Source organism: Alligator mississippiensis, chromosome 6 (genome assembly GCF_030867095.1).
Source record: "Alligator mississippiensis isolate rAllMis1 chromosome 6, rAllMis1, whole genome shotgun sequence".
In the NCBI taxonomy this organism is placed as follows: domain Eukaryota; kingdom Metazoa; phylum Chordata; order Crocodylia; family Alligatoridae; genus Alligator; species Alligator mississippiensis.
In genome coordinates this window covers 33,865,760-33,886,198 of record NC_081829.1, presented here as the reverse complement: position 1 = coordinate 33,886,198, position 20,439 = coordinate 33,865,760, and the positions used below count along the sequence as shown (strand labels likewise).

At 44.2% G+C, this 20,439-nt stretch overlaps 1 long non-coding RNA gene across 2 annotated transcripts in view; it reads right to left on the bottom strand.

Annotated features, from left to right (window-relative positions):
• LOC109285583 (uncharacterized) overlaps window positions 1–20,439 on the bottom strand; it is an 83,093-nt gene that overhangs the window by 8,233 nt on the left and 54,421 nt on the right. For both annotated transcript variants that reach the window (XR_009463006.1, XR_009463007.1), the window contains exon 3: window positions 6,863–7,033. This is a non-coding gene — a long non-coding RNA (uncharacterized LOC109285583). The remainder of the gene's footprint in view (window positions 1–6,862; window positions 7,034–20,439) is intronic.

Genomic DNA, 20,439 nt, shown 5'->3' with positions numbered 1-20,439 from the left:
TTTATGAGAACAAATCATACTTAAAAAAAAGATTTAAGAGCATTCTTCTAGATTCAATTATGTAACTCAGGGGGAGTGACTGGAGCAGCAGCTCCAGGTGCCGCTTTTGGTGCCGAGTGCAAAAATATCCACTGCCACAGACACTGTGCAGTTGTCCTGTTATGCCTCTGACTAGATAGCTAAAAAGTTCTCTCTCTCAGTCAATCCATGCTTAACTGTGAAACTAATTTGAATTCTTTGCTAATGCTGTATTTAGCAGTGATTCTATTAACCCTACTGAGATTTAACACAACCAGCATCCTTCTGCGTGGCCATCCCTCTCATAGCATGCTATTATATAAGTGTTCTGAAACTATAAACCTGACCAAACCAGCAGGGACGTATTAACCCTTTAGTGGGCTCTGGTCCAGTTGATACCCTCCTCCCCATCCTGGCACTGCTGCCCGTAGGGAGTGGGGCTTAAAGCCGCTGCTAGGAAGCAGCCGCCGCAGCAGCGAGGCTGGCAGAGGAGAAGGGAAAGGAAGGGAGGCAAACAGGGCCATTTGTGCCATTGTCCTGGAGGAAAGGACTGGGGCCTCCCACAGCTCAGGGCCCTAGGCATGTGCCTAGTTTGTTTATGTGTTAATCCACCCCTGCAGACCAGTATATATAAAATAAAAACTGTGACCCTTTACCTGTTCTACCAGTACAACCTGAACTAAACCTTTTCCTCAGAAAAGTTAGACTTTTGGCAGTTTGGGATGGGAGGATGACCCATTGGATTTTGTTGCTGTGTCTGTTACTCCCTGTATGACATGGGGAAAGTCACTTAACCTCACTGCCTCAATTTATTATTCTGTAGAACCTACCTCACAGGGGGATTGCAAGGATTAGTTCATTACTGTTTGCGAAACAGGCCTCCCAGCTCTTCAGCTAGATGCTGGCCTGTGATGGGGCTGTCTTGTGGCTGATCTAACCACTGGCCCACCCACCTGTCCAGGGCAGTCCGCCCACCTGCCATACCTTTGATGTAACTGAAATAGATGTTTACAAGGTGGGAAGCTGCCCCCTTAATGCCCGATGACAAGGGCATCATATATGGCTCTGAGCCTCCTGTTATATCATGTCACATGCTTCGTAGAGGGCATCATTATGTGGCTTCAGCCCAAGATGAACCTTATTCTATACCTGCCTGGTGTTCAGACCCCACCTGGATCCCTCATAGTCAGGCGATCTAATCTCCACCTCTATACTGGGCTGCCAAACTCCCTAAGCCCTTTTTACCTCATGACTGTGGCCCCCCTCCAGGACCTTTGACCTCACTGGCCCTGGCCTTGCTTCTAAGCCAGCTGGGACTCCCAGCCTCTGGCCATCCCTTGCAGTGGGAGCTCTGGCCCTTTGACCAGTTTAGTCTTGGCCCTAGCATGGGCCAGCAAAGTTACTTTGCGTTGGTATCAAGCCACTTGCCTTCACACTCCTATATGGGTCTGCCTTCTCAGGACCCTCCAAACACATGTCACTCTCTACTCAGGCAGTCCTTCAGGATCCCATAAAGACCCTACTCTATGCAGCCCAGTCCATCGCTCTTACAGGCCCCCTCACTGGGGCCACTATACTGCCCCCTCACTGGGACTACTAGGCCTTATGCCCCTGGGCCTCAGGCCTCTGATGACATGCATGGACCCCTTGCCTGTCCCCTCTATGGGGTAACCCACCAGGTCGTGGGGGCTGAGGCTATACGGCACCCCATACTCGCCTTTCACTAGGAAGGCACTGGTGTGGCATTTCCCGAGGACCACCCTACCAAAGGCAGCCCATCCAAACCAGCCAACCCAGAAGGATATAGTTTTACGTCATTCCCCAGGACCAGGAACCTCCTTCATCCCCATAGTTCCTACCCTTGACCTCCAGGTGTTCTGGAAGCAGCAGCTCCAGTTAGGCAATGCTGTCTCTCTGGTTCCCTGCAGCAACTACCCACTTAGCTCTGAGCTCCTGGGTTTATACTGAGGCTGTCCAGCCCCATCCTCCAATCCAGGAGCCCTCTTGCAGTCATGTGACTGCCTCATTAAACTGCACTGCACCTGCTGGCTGCTCCACAGCCTGCTCAAACCTCTTAAAATGGCAGGCACTAAAGGTGCCTTGCCACATGCCCCCAGCTATCTTACCTGGTGGCCTGGAGCAACAAGGCCACAAGTTAAGCACCACAGAGGCCTGAGACAACAACCAGAGCATTGCTCTGGATGGTCCAGCCTCCGTGTGTGCTGGTGCATAGATTTCATAGACATTAGGGCTGGAAGGGACCTCGGAAGATCATCGAGTCCAGCCCCCTGCCCAAAGGGCAGGAAGTCAGCTGGGGTCATAGGATCCCAGCAAGATAAGCATCCAGTTTGCTCTTGAAGGTGTTCAATGTAGGCGCTTGAACCACCTCCGGTGGCAGGCTGTTCCAGACCTTGGGGGCTCGGACAGTAAAGAAATTCTTCCTTATGTCCAGCCTGAGACGGTCTTGTAGTAGTTTATGACCATTCGACCTAGTTGAATGCATGCTTGTTGCATGTGTGTTGCACCGCTTTTTTGTAAATTTTTTGGTTTTTTTTTTGTTTTTATGCTGGGAAATTCTGGTAGCAAACTTTGGCCCCACACTGCAAATTTGTAGTGCGGGGCATGTTTTAATGTTTGCCACGTACAGTTTGCAGCACTACAAAGGGGCTTGCAGCACCACAAACCACATAGGCCTGTATGTCTGGATGTGCCCAGTAAGTGTACCCCTTCACTTGTAAGGACTATGCAGGGAAATGGCAAAAAACTACAAGCTTACTTGGAATCAAGTACACAATCACATACACATACACACACGCACACACAATCTTTTTTCATCTAGGCCCTGAACCAAATGCCAGTGAAATTAATGGAAACACTTCCATCAACTTCCAAACAGGATTTGGCTCAGCTCTTTACACCTATGCTGAACAAGAATAAATGCTGGAAGGCAATGGACAATGGAGGACATTGAGTTTTCCAGTCTAGAAGAACTCCTTGCTGCAAAACTTTTCCTGGTATCTCTTCCCTAGTTTCTTCCCTTTCATAGTTTCATAGTAGCTAGGGTCAGGAGCAACCTGAACAGATCATCTAGCCTGACCCCCTGCCACAGGCAGGAATGAATACTGGGTTCACAAGACCCCAGAGAGGTGATCATCCAACCTCCTCTTGAATTTGCTCAAGGTAGGGGCGAGGACCACTTCCCTGGGAAGCTGGTTCCATATTTTGGCCACCCTAACTATAAAATATTGCCTTCTGATCTCCAACCTAAACCTATTCTCCATCAGCTTATTACCATTGTTCCTTGCCACCCCAGGTGGTGCTGGGGAAAAAAGGGCTCTGCCCATTTGCTGTTGATCTCCCCTGATGAGCTTGTAGGCAGCCACCAGGGGCCCCCTCAGCCTCCTCTTGCTGAGGCTGAACAGGTTCAGGTCCCTCAGTCTCTCCTCGTAGGGCCTGCCCTGCTGCCCTCTCACCAAGCAGGTGGCCCTCCTCTGAACCCTCTCCAGGCTGGCCACATCCCTTTTGAAGTGCGGCTCCCAGTACTGGACGCAGTACTCCAACTGCGGCCTGACCAAAGTCGCATAGAGGGGGAGTATCACCTCTCTGGACCGGCTTGAGATGCATCTTTTGATGCATGACAAGGTAAGGCTGGCCTTGCTGACTGCGGTCTGGCATTGGCGGCTCATGTTCATCTTGGAGTCAATAATGACTCCAAGATCCCTTTCTGCCTCTGTGCTTTCAAGAAGGGAACTCCCCAGCCTGTATGTACTCTGTGGATTCCTTCTCCCAAGGTACAGCACCCTGTATTTGTCTACGTTGAACCTATTCTCGTCTGCCCACTTTTGTAGTCTGTCTAAATCTATTTGCAGCCTTTCTCTCCCTTCAAGTGTGTCCACCTCGCCCCACATCTTAGTGTCATCAGCAAACTTGGACAGCGTGCTTTCCACCCTCTCGTCCAAGTCGCTGATGAAGATGTTAAACAGTGTGGGCCTGAGGACCAAGCCCTGGGGTACCCCACTGCTCACATCTCACCAGGTTGAGTACAACCTGACCACCACTACTCTCTGGCTACTCTCTTTGTTTCTAGCTTATACCTGGCCAGATGAATCTGAACAATGCCTCTCCCTCCTTAAGAGATATACAAACCTCTTGGTTCAGAGGCAATTTCTTTTATTAGACCAAGTAAATAGTAGCAAAAAAATTTCTCTCTTTCTTTGCAAGTTTTTGGGCGCACACACCCTTCTTCAGGCTGAGGAGAATTAAAAGATTGCAAAAGTCCTCCTAGGTAGAAAACAAACTCCATTAATATAGTCTCCCTCCTTAATATATCCATCCCTCATACAAACTAGCTCAGTATTTACAGAGGCAAACATTTAAAAGAAAAATACAGATGGACCTAAATTAATAGATAATTCATTGAATGAAAAACAAGTTTACTTACTTACAAAACTGGGCTATGATATTTTTGCTTTGCTATTTTTTAAACCCTTTCTGATGCTAGACAGTGCATAGACTGTTATGTTGCTCTACTATTCATGCACACACACACATACCCACACACACTTTCCTTTTTAAAGCAACATGATGTAAGCAAGGAAGTTTGTTATATTCCATGGTTAACTTATATGTTTGGATTTTGCTGACGAGTTTCAGATGGATGTGCCTTCCAAGAGTTTAGGATATTAACCCCTTGGAACTTCCTCTGGGGTTCACACCATTGCATGTTTCCTGTTTTGCCCATGACACAATAAGCTTTTTCTAAGAAGTGAATTGTGTTTGTGGATTCAAGAAGTCATGCTGACACCTCAAATGCACTGATGAGATGAAAATGTTGGATCTGATTTTCACCACTGGGTTACACCAATGGAGCAATCTAGTGTAAAAATGGCGACTCACACCTATACCTGGTCTCTTCAATGAGCCTATAAGACTTAGGCTAGCATCAGATTCGAGTACACAACTGAACTGACCAACCTCGTTTCTTTCTATGATCAGGTGACTTGTCACCTGGATGAGAGAAAAGCGGTTGACATCATATACCTTGACTTCCAGAAAGCCTTTGACCTGATATCCCATGAGGTGCTGATCAGAAGACTGGAAGATATTGGGCTCAACTGCATAACTGTCAAGTGGGTGAGAAACTGGTTGTGGGATCGGACACAGAGTCCAAATGAATGGATCGGTGTCATCCTGGCGAGATGTGGGCAGCGGCATACCCCAGGGGTCGGTACTTGGCCCAGCGATGTTCAATATTTTCAATGGCCTGGATGAGGGGGTGAAAAGTCCATTGGCCAAGTTTGTGGACAACACCAAAATATGGGGTTGTATGGACACACCCGCAGATAGGCTGTAGATACAAGCAGACCTAGACAAGCTGGCATACTGGGCAGAACGGAACCAGATGAGGTTCAACATAGAGAAATACAAAGTGCTGCATCTGGGGAGGAAGAACCCCCCAGCATACCTACAGGCTGGGCATTGCTAACCTGACCAGCACTAGAAATGAAAGAGATCTGAGGGTAACAATAGACCTCAGCATGAATATGAGCCGGCAATGGGACGCAGTAGCTGCTACGTCCAATAAAACTCTGGCATGCATCAATCAATGCCTCTCCAGTAAATCCAAAGAAGTGATTCTCCCATTTTACTCAACATTGGTGTGGCCGCAGCTGTAGTATTGCGTCCAGTTCTGGGCGCTGCACTTCAACAAGTACATGCTAAAGCTTGAGAGGGTCCAGAAAAGGGCTACCTATATGATCAGGGACTTGCCTGGCAAGCCATGTGAGGAGAGGCTGAGGGAATCTCAGATTCTTCAGCCTGAAGAAAAGAAGGCTGAGAGGGGACCTGATTGCAGCTTACCGTGATATCGGAGGCTTATATCAGGGGCTTAGCGAGCAACTGTTCACTAGGGCGCCCTGGGGGAAAACTAGAAGCATCGACCACAGACTCCTGGAAGATAGTTTTAGGCTGAACATTAGGAAAAACTTCTTTACAACTAAGGTGTCCAGACTATGGAACAAGATTCCCCCCAGAGGCAGTGCAATCATCTACCATAGAGGTCTTCAAGAGAAAACTGGCCGGACACCTGGCTGGGGTTGTCTGACCCCAAATGTCTTCCTGCTCATGCAGGGGGCTGGGCCTGATGATCCTTTGGGGTTCCTTCCAGCCCTATGATTCTATGAATTCAGAACATTACATCTGAAAACAGAAATTATCTTGAGATTCAGATGCAGAGAATTCCGGCCGCGGGGGACTGATCTTAATTGTTTTACAGACACATGGCCAAATCCTGATTTCACTTAGCCAAGTAAACCCAGTTGATTGCACTGGTGTGTATCAATTGTGGTGACATCAGGCCACACTGGTTCAGATGTATGCATTTCCAGACACCAGCTGAAGGCAGTGTGGTCTCCTGGAGAAGACTCTGGTCTGCAACAAAAGCAATCTCCAACTAGGCAATTGTACAGGGTCAAGCATCATGATCTCCGCTGGCCACTTTAGGCACCACTGTTACACTACTATTACTGTGTATAACAACAACAATTCCAGTCACTTATACCAGGTCTGAATTTAGATCTTGAGGTGAAAAGTCCCATATAAATCCTCCAAGTCACTTATTGCCACCTACTGGTTACAATACAGAATCCCAATATTTACTAGGGGTGTGCAAAATGGGCTGTATTCAATTCAGATTCAGCCCAAATCAGGGACAGTGATTCAATTTGGTGATTCGGATCACTGTCCCCGATTCAATTCAGCCAAATCCAAATCTGAAGATTCGATACTGATTCAGGGAATCAGCAATTTGGCCATAGACACAGCTTTAAATGTTTTTTCTACATACCTTGAGGTACCAGATGTGGCTTGTGAATGCTGTGATGGTGGGGCAGATGGAAAGTCACACAGGAGCGCAGGGGGCCCCCACCAGGTGCTCAGTGGTGAACCCGGAAGTGGACTGGAAGTACTTCTGGTACAGTTCCAGGTCTGCTGGGGAGCACACTGGATAGAGTTCATACTGCATTTATTAGGAAAGAAAATAAATAAATAAAACAAACTATTTTTGCCCACAGGAAAAAATCTGTGTTGCCATTTTGTCATTTGAAATCATTCCAAGCAATAACCTATTTAGCATTACTGAGCCAGATTTCATACAGAGCTATTTAAAAAAGCAGTATCACAGTGAGGAGGAAATTACTTAATTTCCTTACAGTTAGCTGTGTGCTTTCATTTGTTTAGAAAGATCATGTAGGTCAGTTTTGTGAAGGTTTAGTTATTCAGAGCTTGAATTTGTCTCGTGATTTAACATCAGTCTAATTTCTTAGTTGTTTTGCTGACTCTGCAGAACTAGCATTTTCAAAGTAATGAACTGATTTTGCCAGAAAGCAATTTGTTCACTACCTGTGTTTTAAAATTATCTTTTGGAAAGGTGGAAGATGCAAGATGGAAAGGTGAGTCTCTTCACTGAAAATGTGCAAATAAATCTGAGGACCAAGTTGAGAAATGGTAAGAATAACAATCAAAAACACACATATGAGGGAGGGAGGGAGGGAGGGAAGGAAGATCTCTGATCCAGCTGAAGGACCTGGCAGCAGTGTAGTGACCCCCTGTAGATCTGAAGGCCAGATTTTCAGATGGTATAGATTAGCCAGACTTGACTGAAGTCATTGGATCTAGACCAATATACACCAACTGAACATCTGGCCAGCAGTTCACATCTGCCAGGGCAGCCGATGCAGGAATCACTGTCTGAATAGTAAATGTTTGGGACATAGATACATATCTGTACTGCTCCCTCTAATCAGGTTTGGGAGCAACCTGAAATTTTCATTTGGATCCATTGTGGGACAGCCTGTATCTCAAACACAATTCAAGGAGGTTTGACATTGGGATTATAAAGTAGCATCAGGATGTGACAAGCAAGGTCTGTTAGCAAAATTAGTGGAATCTGAGTATCCAAGAAAGCAGAATCACACCAATGGCAAACCCTTATTATCAAACCTTTACAAGGCTTCATGAAATAAACTTTCAGCAGTACTTATAAAAAGACACTAGGAGGAGATAAAAACATCCTTCATTTATTGAGAGTTGAAGACCTGGATATTTGGCAAGCAGTGAATTCCAGCTACACAGTTAAGTAGGTCAAAGGGTATTTTCTCATAGTGGGTTCTTTTCTGTATTATAAACTGAGAGGAAGCTCTATTCTTCAAGGAAACTAGAAACTGGAAAGCACAGACTTGTGTGTGTCCTACAACTGGGAAGGGTGAGTTCAAGCAAAACTACACAGGGAGCAATGCATGGTCCTGCAAAACAATGTTCTCCAAGCAAAATGTGTAGGAGTTGAATTCAGAAGCAAGAGAAAAAAGGGAAAATAGAAACATCAGCAATTCTTGCTTACATGGAGTGTGTGTGTGGGGGGGGCTTGACCTGTGTGTGGAACATAGAAACTGCCATCTCTAGACCACCAGTGCCAATCCAGCTATTGAACAGCTAGCAGGCAAAACCTAATCTAGGTTCAAATCCCATATTGAGCTCAATGCAGGAGAGTCTGCAAGAAGTGCTCCATGTGCACATGGGATCAGACTGTGTGCATCTGAAAGTAGGACTAGATTCTAGATCAGTCCTTGCCAGACAGCTTTTTTGGAGGTGTGCATCAGACAAACTTTTTGCCTTCAGCCAGACCTCAGCACATGCTAGTCCATCTCCAAGAAACAGTGCAGCCCTGGTAACAGCAAGTAGTCCCAGAGACGTCACAGATCTAAGTGCCTTGGTAACTTAATTATTGTCTTCCATTGACAGGCAGTCCTTTTCCATCATGGTGATATGAGGAAGTTTGGGTTTTAATCTGCAGGCCTGGTACATCACCTTGTAACTTTTTGGTCCTGGTATGCAATAAGGAAATCTAGGACACTAATATGATTTTCTTCTTCACCTTTCCTATTGATATGTTTACATAGGAGTGATGTTATTGATCACTAGTGCTCAATCTTCTTTCCCAGTAGGCTAGATTGGCTAGTGGCCTTTATCTGGTGCCCATGGCAGACACAGTGGGGCCCAATCCAGTCATGTGGAGTGGGGATAGAGGGCTGCTTGGCCCCAGCACAGCCTCACATGGAAAGGGGGCATGGCCTGGCCCGATTCAGCCATGCAGAGACAAGGGGGTGTGGGCCAGCCCTGATCTGGCTGTGAGGGGAGGGGGCATAGGAATTTGGCAGCGGCGGAGAGTGGCAGTATTAATAGTCTCTGCTCTGCCATTGCCAAATTTCCTGAACTGTGTGGAGCCCTGTGGGCCAGATGCCATGGCTCAGCAGACTATTGGCTGGAGGTTGAGCACCCATTATAGATGAAAAAAGATGGGACAATTTATTCTAATGCTTCAAGTCAGGCTCAACATTTCAACATATTCTTGTGCTACTGCCATCCTAATGTGTCCAAAGAAAAAGGCTTCCACCTCTACCTTCCACATTCACAGCCTACTAGAGCTCACCATCATTTTAACACCTCAAAATGGTGCTCTATGGCTCTTAGGGGACCAGCCCATATAAAACTATATATTCTGTGAGGGCCTTTGTACACTGTATATTTGTCCAACCACTTGCCCACTCTACACCAAAATCCTTTTTGCAAAACACAATGTCAAAACACTTGGGTTATGGATTCTTCCTGCCCCCCATACATCTTGTGGGCACCAAGGAGTCCTACCCAAATACCACATGTATTGTACTGTATGCTTCAAGCAATCATCCATGCCAAGTCCACATGTTACCCTACCAGCTTTTGTCTGCAGTCCCTTCCCACATGCTCTTTGGCATCTGCTAGGGAAGATTACCTACAGGAGAGATTCAGTCCTTCCTCTTCACAGCTACCCTTATTCTCCTATGGTTTCTAAAAACTGTTGGTTCCAGCCCCTCAAGACCATACCTTCTTAAAAACCTTTCTATACATGCATAATGGACTGTAGGCCTCCATGCCCATGGCTGGAAAACTTAACATTTTAAGCCCCTCCACTTCCCCATGTCTTTAACAGCCACCTTGTGAAATATTGAGTAAAATACCAAGCCTTCATGTCCGCTCCCTCCACAGCTTGACAGCATGCGCTCATATAGCTCACGTACATGAATAGGTCTATATCTGGGAGTTCCCATTTACCTGCCAACCCGTGTTTAAAAAGTTCTGGCCATGCAACCACTCTTTCTTGGCCAGCTAAAAAAACCCATTCATATTTCCCTTTGATTTTGTGTGATGTTTCCATGTTGGGGGATACACTATGCTTCTGCAAAAGATAATCAGTAATAACATGGTTTTAACAGCTGCCACCCCCTCCCCCATATGATAAAACTCTCCCCAACTCCAGCCCCAGCACTCATTGAACTCTCTTTCCATTTCCAGTCTCCCATCATCCTTCTGTCAAATTAAACCCGTGATGATTTAATTTCCTCAGCTGCCACCTGTACCCCCAGCTCCAACATATTACCCATTTCACCCACCATAATCACTATATATTTGTTCACATTTAGTCTGGCCCAGACACTTCCCCGTATTTTTTTGTATGCCACATCACCTATTCCAGGGAGAGACCATTTCTTACCACAACATTGATGTCATCCGTATACAGTGCTGCTTTCACTTGTTGTCCTCCAAGCAGTACTGGGACCCCCTTAATAACCACAACCCACCTCAGTCTCTGCACCACTGGCTCCATAGCACAAATAAAAAGTGCTTGGGACAGGGGACACCCCTGACATGCCCCAGACTGAATACTAAAAGACTTGCTTAAGATGCCATTTATTAAAAACTGACTAGCAGTGTTTTGATATAAAATTTTGATCCAACTCACGAACCTGCTAAGGAAACTCATGACATCTAAAACCTTAAATAAAAGCTTGTGTGCCAGTCTATGCCTTTTCTAAGTTCATAAGGAATACATTCAACTTTCTAGCCTTACAATACATTGCAGCATCCCTTATCATTCTTCATGTATCTGAAGTATGCTGCCCCAGCACTACATTGGTCTGATCTTCATGTTAATGTCTGCCCATGCTTTTCATATCTGTAAAGTCAGTACTTTTGATAAAATCTTGTCATCAGTATTTAAAAGCATTATGGGTCTCCAGTTACATGAGAGCTCCCTGTCCCCCTTTTTATATGACAGAACAAGCACTCCCATGTTAAAATCCTTACCTACTATCCTTTGTTGCAGCACCTCCTCAAAACCTTAATCAGGTCTGACTCCACCAAATCCCAAAATCTTAGGCAAAATTCAGTTGGCAGTCCAACCTGCCAAGGGGTTTTACCCTTTTTAAGAGTCCAAACATTCCCCTGCTTCCATGAAAACTACCTCCTCCTCCATCCACCTCCATGTCATCCTCCTTCACCTACATCTTTTTCCCCCCAATTGTACTTCCTCCACTTCCCTCCTCTGGTGCAATACAGCATAAAGCTTTCAGGCCACCTTCATGACCTCCTCTTGGCTTTCTACTTCTGCTCCACTCTCTTCTACCACAGCAGTAAGGTCCCCTCTGCTCTTCTTCACCCAGGTGGAGAAGTAGCAGAACCAGACCTCTTCCCTCTCCACCCATGGGGCATGTGCTTAAAACTTCTTTTCTTGTTCTTTAGTTTAAAACATTTTTCCAAGGCCCACTTCATGGCATCCATTTCTTCCTTCATATCCCATCTCCATTATTCTGCCAATTTAAGAAGGTGCGGGACTCTATATTGCAGACTTTTAAACAGTTCCTTCCTACTCCTCATCCTTTTATGCACCTCTGTCATAACCTCTCTTGCCTTCCATATTACTGCTTGTCAGGATTCTCAGTTTTAAAACAGATTTTAATTGTCTGCCAGCCCCTATACAGTTCTCAAATTCTCACACACCTCCTCCTCCTCCAACAACCACACATTTAATTTCCGTAGGTCCCGCCCACTAATGCTGCTTTGCTCTGCCCCCACCTCCAATCTCAACATACAATGGTCTGTAAAACCACCTAGTAAAACCTCTTTCTTGACCACTTTAAAATCCTTTGAGATAAAACAAAACCAATGTGAGAGTGTACCTGCACTCTGTTTATCTAAAAACTCTTCTGCTGTTTTACTTCTTCAATATCCAAAGTGGAAACAAATGACATGTCTGATAGTGGGGGAAAATCCAGCTCCTCTCCTCATCCCCCTTCCTCACCCCTGTTTCTGTTTATCTTGGGCTTCTTCCCTTTTTTTCACTCTTTTTCTTCCTCTTTCATGCCTATTTCACTCTTTCTTCCTCCTGCTCCTTAGACTCTCCCACTTCCTTCGTCTTCCCGCTCCTGCTCTTGCTCACCCTCCTTCCTAGTTTCAATTCCCTTTTCATTGTCTGCCCCCCATATCTTCTATAGCCATCTCCTACCCCATATTTGGGGGTTTTGGTTTATTTGCCAAGGCTTTGGGACATGTCCAAAATATGTGCCTATTCTCCCCACACAAATTGTATTTCCTTTTACTTTAGCACTGCCCTGCCACATGCCTCTTCTCCCCACAGGGCAGTGGATTGCTAAGCGGCTTGTCCCCCTGCATTTTGAGTTGTCCAAAACAAATCATGTATCTACAATGTATGTCCAGTGTGATTACTGGAGGGCAAATGCAAGACCCATTCTGTGTTCACTGGGTCTGCTTTCAATAGTATGCTTGTCCTCCATGCTCCTGTCCAAACACCAAGAAACATCCTGCACTTTGTTCACAAAGTTCACCCATTCACAATATATTTCTAATCATGTTTCCATATCTTCCAGTTGAATTAGATCACATTCTCCAAATCCACAGACTTTATCCACTTTAATTCTGGTCTGTTTTGCTTCTCTCAGTACCTTCCTAAAATTGTTCATATGCCCCAGTACTGCTAAAACTCAGCTCCCACATCCAGTTATTTTGAAGTGTCATCAAGCTATTCGGGTCCCCAGGCTGCACTTCAGGACACCAAGCACAATGTTATAGTAAAACTCACACAGGCCATATGCAGTCTTTCAGTTCCCTCTGCTGCATCCAAGATTGCTCATACCAGAAGCTATCATCCATTATTCCCTGCCATCTGCTGTCCTTCTTCAGTGGTCCATCTTCCATAAGTTGAAAATGACTGTCCCCCTGTTGTGTTGTGTCCTCCATTCACCATGGGCCACTCGCCTCTTGCCATGGTCTGTCCTTCAATTGCCACAATCTGTTGATCCACTGCTGTTCCACTGTTCCCTGTCCTCCATCTGCTGCCGTTTTCTTCCACCTTTGATTCATGATCTGCCATACATCATATGGTCCAGGGTCATCTGCCACCATAACTCATCCTATGTCTGCCAAGGCCACATCCATTTCTATCTGCAGTCACTGGATCTTCTCCTCCACCTACAGAGGTGCAGATCCGGATGACCAGGATGCTGCTGCTGCTGCCTCCTCCTATCTCTCTCCCCTTGCAGCAGTTTCTCATGATCCCATCCCAGCATCTCCAACTAAGATCAAATGTGCATCTGACCTCAGCTAACCATGAGGCCAAGCAGCAGTCCAAGAAGGCTTCCTACAGCAGACCATAGAACTATGGGCTGATGTGCAGTCTGCTGCCATAGGTAGAAATAAATGGGGGGCTGTTCTTCCTGGCAGCCAATCAAGAAGCCCTAGCAGTGGCCATCCAGGCAATTAGCTGTGGTAAGGCTGCCAGTTAGAGCCTTAGGTAGGTCTGGCCAGCTGAGCAATTAGCCCAGGCTGGACTGCCTGTTATGACCCCTGTCAGCTACATGCCAACCATCACCAGACTGTGATAGAGGTATCTGAGTTCCTCTGGTATGCTCTTCAACACAACATCAACACATTAAAAAAACAACTTTAGATAGTGTTGTGACCTCCTGAGGTCCCTTTCCACCCTGTTTTCTATGATTTCCAAATGGCAAGAACAGCACCAAAGGGCTGAGGTGGACAATTCTGTTACCCAAGGCATAATAGATCCATGTGGTCTGCTCACTCATTATGTTAGCATCTCAACAGAGGACAAGGATACGTTGATGACTAACTTTCGGGGCTTACTGTGGGACCAAGGATCACTTTTTTCTGTATGGGAAACAAAGATGGGCTGGCAGAAGAGCCTCAGGATGAAGAAAGCTACCTTGCTAGAAATCTCTGTGGAGCTACTCCCAGAGCAGCAGAGGAAGACCACTAAAACGATGGCCCCCTTGTTTGTGGAGAAATGAGAGAAAATAGCTAACTAAAAACCTAGCAACCCTTCTCAATCGTTATCCACTGCATACCAATTTGAGACTGGCAAATCTATAACTGATGGTGCCATGCACGAAAAAACCCAAACACCTGACCCTACAGGTAACAAGGCATGCTAACCCTCTCCAGCTAACACATGCACAAACACAGTCCTTGCTGGGGAAATCCCAGACCTGTCACATCTTTGACAGGCCTGAGGCTGGTTGCAGTGGAGTTGTGAGGCTCCAGGTGAGATCAACTTAGCTGCCTGGGATGCCAGGTTTTGCATTGAAAATCTCTTTGTCAGGCTGAGGAAGCACCTGCAGTTGGTGTGTCTCCTGGTCCTGGATGGAAGGAATAGTAAAGAAGCCAGAGGCTGGCCTGGCACACAATGCAGGCAAGAAAGCCAGTCTGTGAAAATAGAAATGGAGGCATCAGGGGGTGTAGAACAGGCTGGTGTGAGGAGGCAGGAAAGGGGGATGTAGCAGCGCAGGCAAAAGTGCAGAGGTACCTGGGAAGTCAGATGTCTGGCACGTTGCAGTGTGTCAGAATTTCACTGCTTATATTGAGTCTATGAGTTTCTGTACCTAGGAGGCTGAAGAAGTAAAGTTCATAGGCCCAGCTATGAAAAGTGGTTTGTAAATTGTTCCCTGTCAGGATCAGGCCTGAGAGACTGGCGGCAGAGTGGTTTTTTGGGTGAGGAATGTGCCCCCACAGGTAGCTGAGTATTGTTGCCTTTGATAGATTCTGGTGTGCAGTTTGTGGGGGTACTAGATATAGTTGGCAGGTTTTGTGTTTTGAGCTGCAGGAAGTTGACTTGAGTTCTGGTGATGAGGTTAGGTGCTTGTTTGAATTTACAAACCACTTTTCAGAGCCGGGTCTATGAACTTCACTTCTTCAGCCTACTGTTTTGGTTTCCACGAAACAAAACTGTTTCGACAAAACGAAACAGAACAGCAGTTTCAAAGCAAAACGAAATTCAGAACAAAACAATGTTTCGTCAAAACGCAAGCTGAAACAGAATGGTGCCATTTCGCATAGCCCTACTCTGCAGCTGTATTGGGGCCCTGCTACATGTTCAAATTAAAACTGGATAGAAACCAGCTATAGAGTTATCACACATTTTCAAGCACTATCATAGCTGGTTGGCTCTTTTTATAGCTGGATAGTCATTTTAACGTGGGATAATACTCTGCATGCGTGATCTAAAGGTATTGTGTGATTAACCACTTAATTGCATAATATATGTAATGTATAACAGGGGCCTTTGAGTGAAAGTGAACTATACATTACCATCCTTTGCCATTTCTACCAGGTTTATCAGTTCTTACATTTGAAGTCTTTTTTTATCCTCTTCTTGTCATGCTATAGAGGTGACTCAACTTCCATAAGACATTTACTCATGTTAATGTAGGGCAGTCTGAAAAACATATGACTAGAATTTTCAGCAATTCTACCTTGATTCCCCTAATGAAGGAAGAGAGGTTTCTAGAACTGTTTGTAGCATAATAGCATGACTCTACCACCACTGACATGCAGCCAACCTGCCTAGCCACTGCTGATGAGGTTTACCAAGCTTCACACCAGCCACCTTCATCATGGAAAGGAATCATTTAATGACTGAGCAGAAAAAAGCAGAATCAGGCCAGACACCAGAAGCTAAGTGGAAGGTGACAGCTCATCACTGTAACCTAGAGCAGGAGAGATCATAAAGGTAAATGGAATACTAGGAAGTGAGAAGATACAAAGCCCTGTGAAAAGGCAGTTGGCAGCCAACTGGGTGAACTAGAGAGGGGCCACATACAAACAAAACCTAATCTGCGATGTATGAAAGTATAAGTAGATTGTGTCTAGTTCATCCCTGGGTAAGTGTACTGTCACTTCTAGGGGTTGTGTGTTTTAACATAACAGGGGCATCTTGACTTGCCTTAAGTTAACCCATGCAATGCCCACAGCTTATACTGCTTCTGCCCACAGAATACCTACATTTCAGATCCATTGGCAGTAGTGATCAATATCAAATATCGCTTTGCTACTCCCTGATCACGCATTCTGTTTCAGCAGATCCCCGACCCATTTTTTAGCTTTGCCCCTACATTTGCAAGTCCCTCCACATGTAATATCATTTGCAAAATTTGACAACACAGTTTTTACATCATCTTCTACAATAGGTCAATAGCAGTACTTCCTGGCATTCCACATTTGTCAAGTCAGAAGTTTTTTCTGCAGACAATGGAAAACAAACAAAAATGTTTGCTTTGCGTTATCTCTCACTGTTCCTTCATTTTAAATCTATTATTTTAATCTTATGTTTAACTATCCTATTATTTTACTTTGTTTTCTTTTAGGCTGTTTGAAGCCTATCACTTGAACCTGTGCAATCCAAGTAGGCAGCTTTAAAAGTAATTTATTTACCGTCTGTGTCATATTCAATTCTCACTTCTAATCAAATGGTCAAAAATAATATTTCTATCAAAAATGTTAGAGAAAAATAAGAATTCCTGTGGGTGATGGTCAAAAAGTGGGAGAAGCTACAAGATACTATAGACAGGATTTCTGGCCTCTTGCATATTTCCTGGACCATCATTGCATAAAGAAAAATCCATGTACAGCGGCAATGCAGCTGGCCTTCTGGTATGAGATACTGAAGGATTTAGCTACATACAGGATAGATAAGGAATATATTTACACACACACACACACACACACACACACACACACACACACATGCCAAACCACGTAGACAAATCTAAACCAAAACTTCCATTGATTAATTTGAAGAATGGACTTTGTAAAAACTGCAGAGTATTTACTAATGCAATTCCATATTATTTTAAATAAAAGTTTCTCTTTTGAAATCTGTTTACAGATTCAGTTCAGAGAAGTTTAGTAAAATAGTAGATTTCCCTTTAAGATATCTCTTTAACAGTTTTCATTTGGAAATTGGATATCTGAGGGAGAAAAAAAATTAAGCATCAGAGAATAACCTCAAGTATAAAACGAGAGAAAAATAACGGCCTGCTGTAATGCAATGCTTTTCTATTTGTAAGAGACTGGCTTTGAAATCAGAGAAAGCAAAGGGAGTGAACTTTAAACATTTTCATATCTCTTACTGAAAAATAGAGCATCTCTCCCTCTCTCTAACTTTAAGTGGTGCTGAAAGTAAGGGCCAGAAGACATAAAAAGCAACAGGAATGCTGAGGAAAGGGGAGGGGTATACGGGACACATTGTGAGCATGGGTCTAACTGCTCCTCCTGAAATCTGAGCATTTCACAATCCCACCTTTAATAGATGGTCATTTAAATTCTCTGCAAGGCCCCAATTCAGCAGAAAGCTAAACATGAGAGGAGCTTTACACAAGGGGCACAGAGAATTGTATCCGGTAGGAGTACTTGCATTTGCCTTTAGACTGGTGCTTCATAGGATCTGGTAGAAAAATCTCAACTCCCCTTTCACTCCAGAGTAATTTTAGGGTCTAATAATCAACAATTGTGCATTATAAAAGGCTAAAGGAAGGGAAGGGGGTGGGAGGAAGACCCACATCTCAGCTCTGGTGTAGCAGCAGGAAGACCCCTGAAGAGAAGACGAAGAGAGGGTTCCACACCCCTGGATTGCGCAGATTTAAAGGGATCGGAGCTTAAAGAAGCTACATTGTGCAAATTTCTATGAGGCCTGTGTTAGAGGAGACAAAGGTTATTCTGCTTCTCCCATGAGACACCCCCAGACAAGTGATGAGAATACCTCCTTCTGGACAGCTGGGACAAAGAACCGTGAGGCTGCCAGGAACAGGGAAAGTTGCCAAGGAAAGGGAAGCATTAAGCAAAGAGTAAAGTGTAATCATTTTATCAACAAAGTCCTTAGGATAGGGAAAGGAAAATGTGTGCAGGCTACTAATCTTAGTGTAGTGAATAGTTCAGAGATAGGAAAGGGTCAGGAACAGAGTAAACATTTTTGAACAGGAAGTGAAGGGAAGAGATCATGTTACCATCATTTACAAATGCATGATTTTCAGCTAGCTCCAAGCTAGACAGTAAAACAAACAGTAACAATCTTCTCATCCCCTTTAAACTACTGCGAATGACTAAAATGCTATCCACAAATAATTCACAGTGTCCAAGTCCAAGCAAACCTCACTTGTATATACCTCGCTCTCTCCTTGCTGTTACCTCACCCAGGGTCCTGCCTTGTTGTGGTCTGTTTAGATTGCAAATTGTAGGAAATGGAGTGTCTGTACTCAGTAGGTGAAGTGTCATGCATCCCTATGAGGGGAAACAAATGGTAAACAACAATAAGTGTCATTCAGATAAATACTAGGTTGGATTTCCATTTTGGTTCTTCTTTGTACATGAGGACAGAAACATGACGCTGTGGAAATTCATGTGTGGAACAAAGCACTACAACGGTGCCACTCCATTATACAACTTTAGAAAAACAAGTTTTTTTCCCAAATCCAAGACAAGTGGGAAAACCCAAGACATATACTAAAAAGATACTGGAGAATCATGTTTTCTACACAATTCAGAGAGTATTTTCAATGTAGGAAAAGTATAAGTAGTAATTTCTAGCTTCTGTTTCCAAGTAAACATGCTTTTTTTCTTGGACTTTTTGTTAGGGCTGGTGTGTGTGTGTATGTAGAAAAGAGTATCTGAGATTTCATTCATTTATTTCTACTCTCTGCTTCTGTAATGAAGACTGACTTTACTGAGCTACACATAACATTTCCACTACTGTTTCTAAGGAATATGAACCTCTTTTCCCCTTTCCTCAAACCTCCTGTGAAAGCCCCTCCCTCCCCCTTTTGGTGAAACATTCCAGCTATCATGACCACAGGACGCTCTGTGTTCTGGTCTCAGTGTTTGCACTGTAGTTAACTGGCCTCTATCTCCTCAGTCAAAGCAAAAGATTTAGCCCTGAAGCAACTACCCATTACCACTGCCACAGCACACCACAGCACTGTGCAGATTAAAAAACAAATCACATTTTGTGTTTGGAGACCCAGAAGCTGCACAGACTATGCCCACTGGAATTTTCAGTACTAGAGTAATGCCATTAAACTGTGTAATCATGCAATCAGCCCAAAAGAGACTCTAGGTTTCAGAGACTGATCAGAGGTGAAAGTATCCAATTAGTCCTCTTGTTAAACGCTTGACCTTGCCTGTTTTTTATTGAGATTGATATTTACTGGGGTATAGAAGAATGTTAGAAATTAATGATACTGGGTATTTTGGAACTTACAGAGATCCTTTATCTACACCTAAAAAAGTGTGTGTGTGTGTGTGTGTGTGTGTGTGTGTACATGTTTTAATCAGTACAGAAAAATATTTAAAATGTAACACATTTTGGATGTGTAAAACAGCTGATGAACATACGTGTAGTGGAGGTTCCAACATGTACAAACACACAAAGAGGCACAAATTCCCAAGTCTCAGTCTTCTGAGAATTCAAGTTTTGATATTACTATGGACTTCAAATGAAATATATAGTGCAACATTCAAATAAGAGCGTGCATTAGCTTATTGAAATCCATTTAAAACTAATTTAAGATAAATGCTCTTCATATAAAAAGGGCTCTCTGGCATCTTTAGACTCTACTACCATTAAGAACATAGGTCCATATATTATGCCTGCCACCATGGCTAGCTTTATTACAATTTTCCATGTAGTCTCTTTCTTCTGTTGCATAACTAGGTATAGTCACAATGATGCTTATATGCATATGTACATTGTATTTAATACAAGCATAGTAGGCAGCTTTAGCAACCTACTATTGAAACAAAGGGATTTCTATTTTAACGTGAAAGCCTCTAACAGTATCTGTTAGCATATACATGAGTTAGTAAAGTATTGGAAACGAAATATTTTTACATGTTCAATTTAAAGTAGTCCCAAGTAAGTTTCTTTCAGTTGCCATATACTGGGAGAAAACTATACAAATATACAGTAAAGACCAGTAAAATAGTAAAGTGATTACATGGTACAGGTCTACAATGGAAAACATTAGGATTGGATGCCATACGTTTTCAGGAAAAAAGGGGTGCAGACTGAAGTGACAATTTTTGCCCAATCAGGCCACAGAAAGCAGCTTATAGCCACGACCAAACACAAATGCATGGCTGCAGATAGCTTAAAAATGGCCCATTGGGTGAAAATCTGATACCTCATTGCATGAGGGGTCAGATGAAGATGTTTCAAAACGGAATGTCTTCTCTAATTTGTGTCTC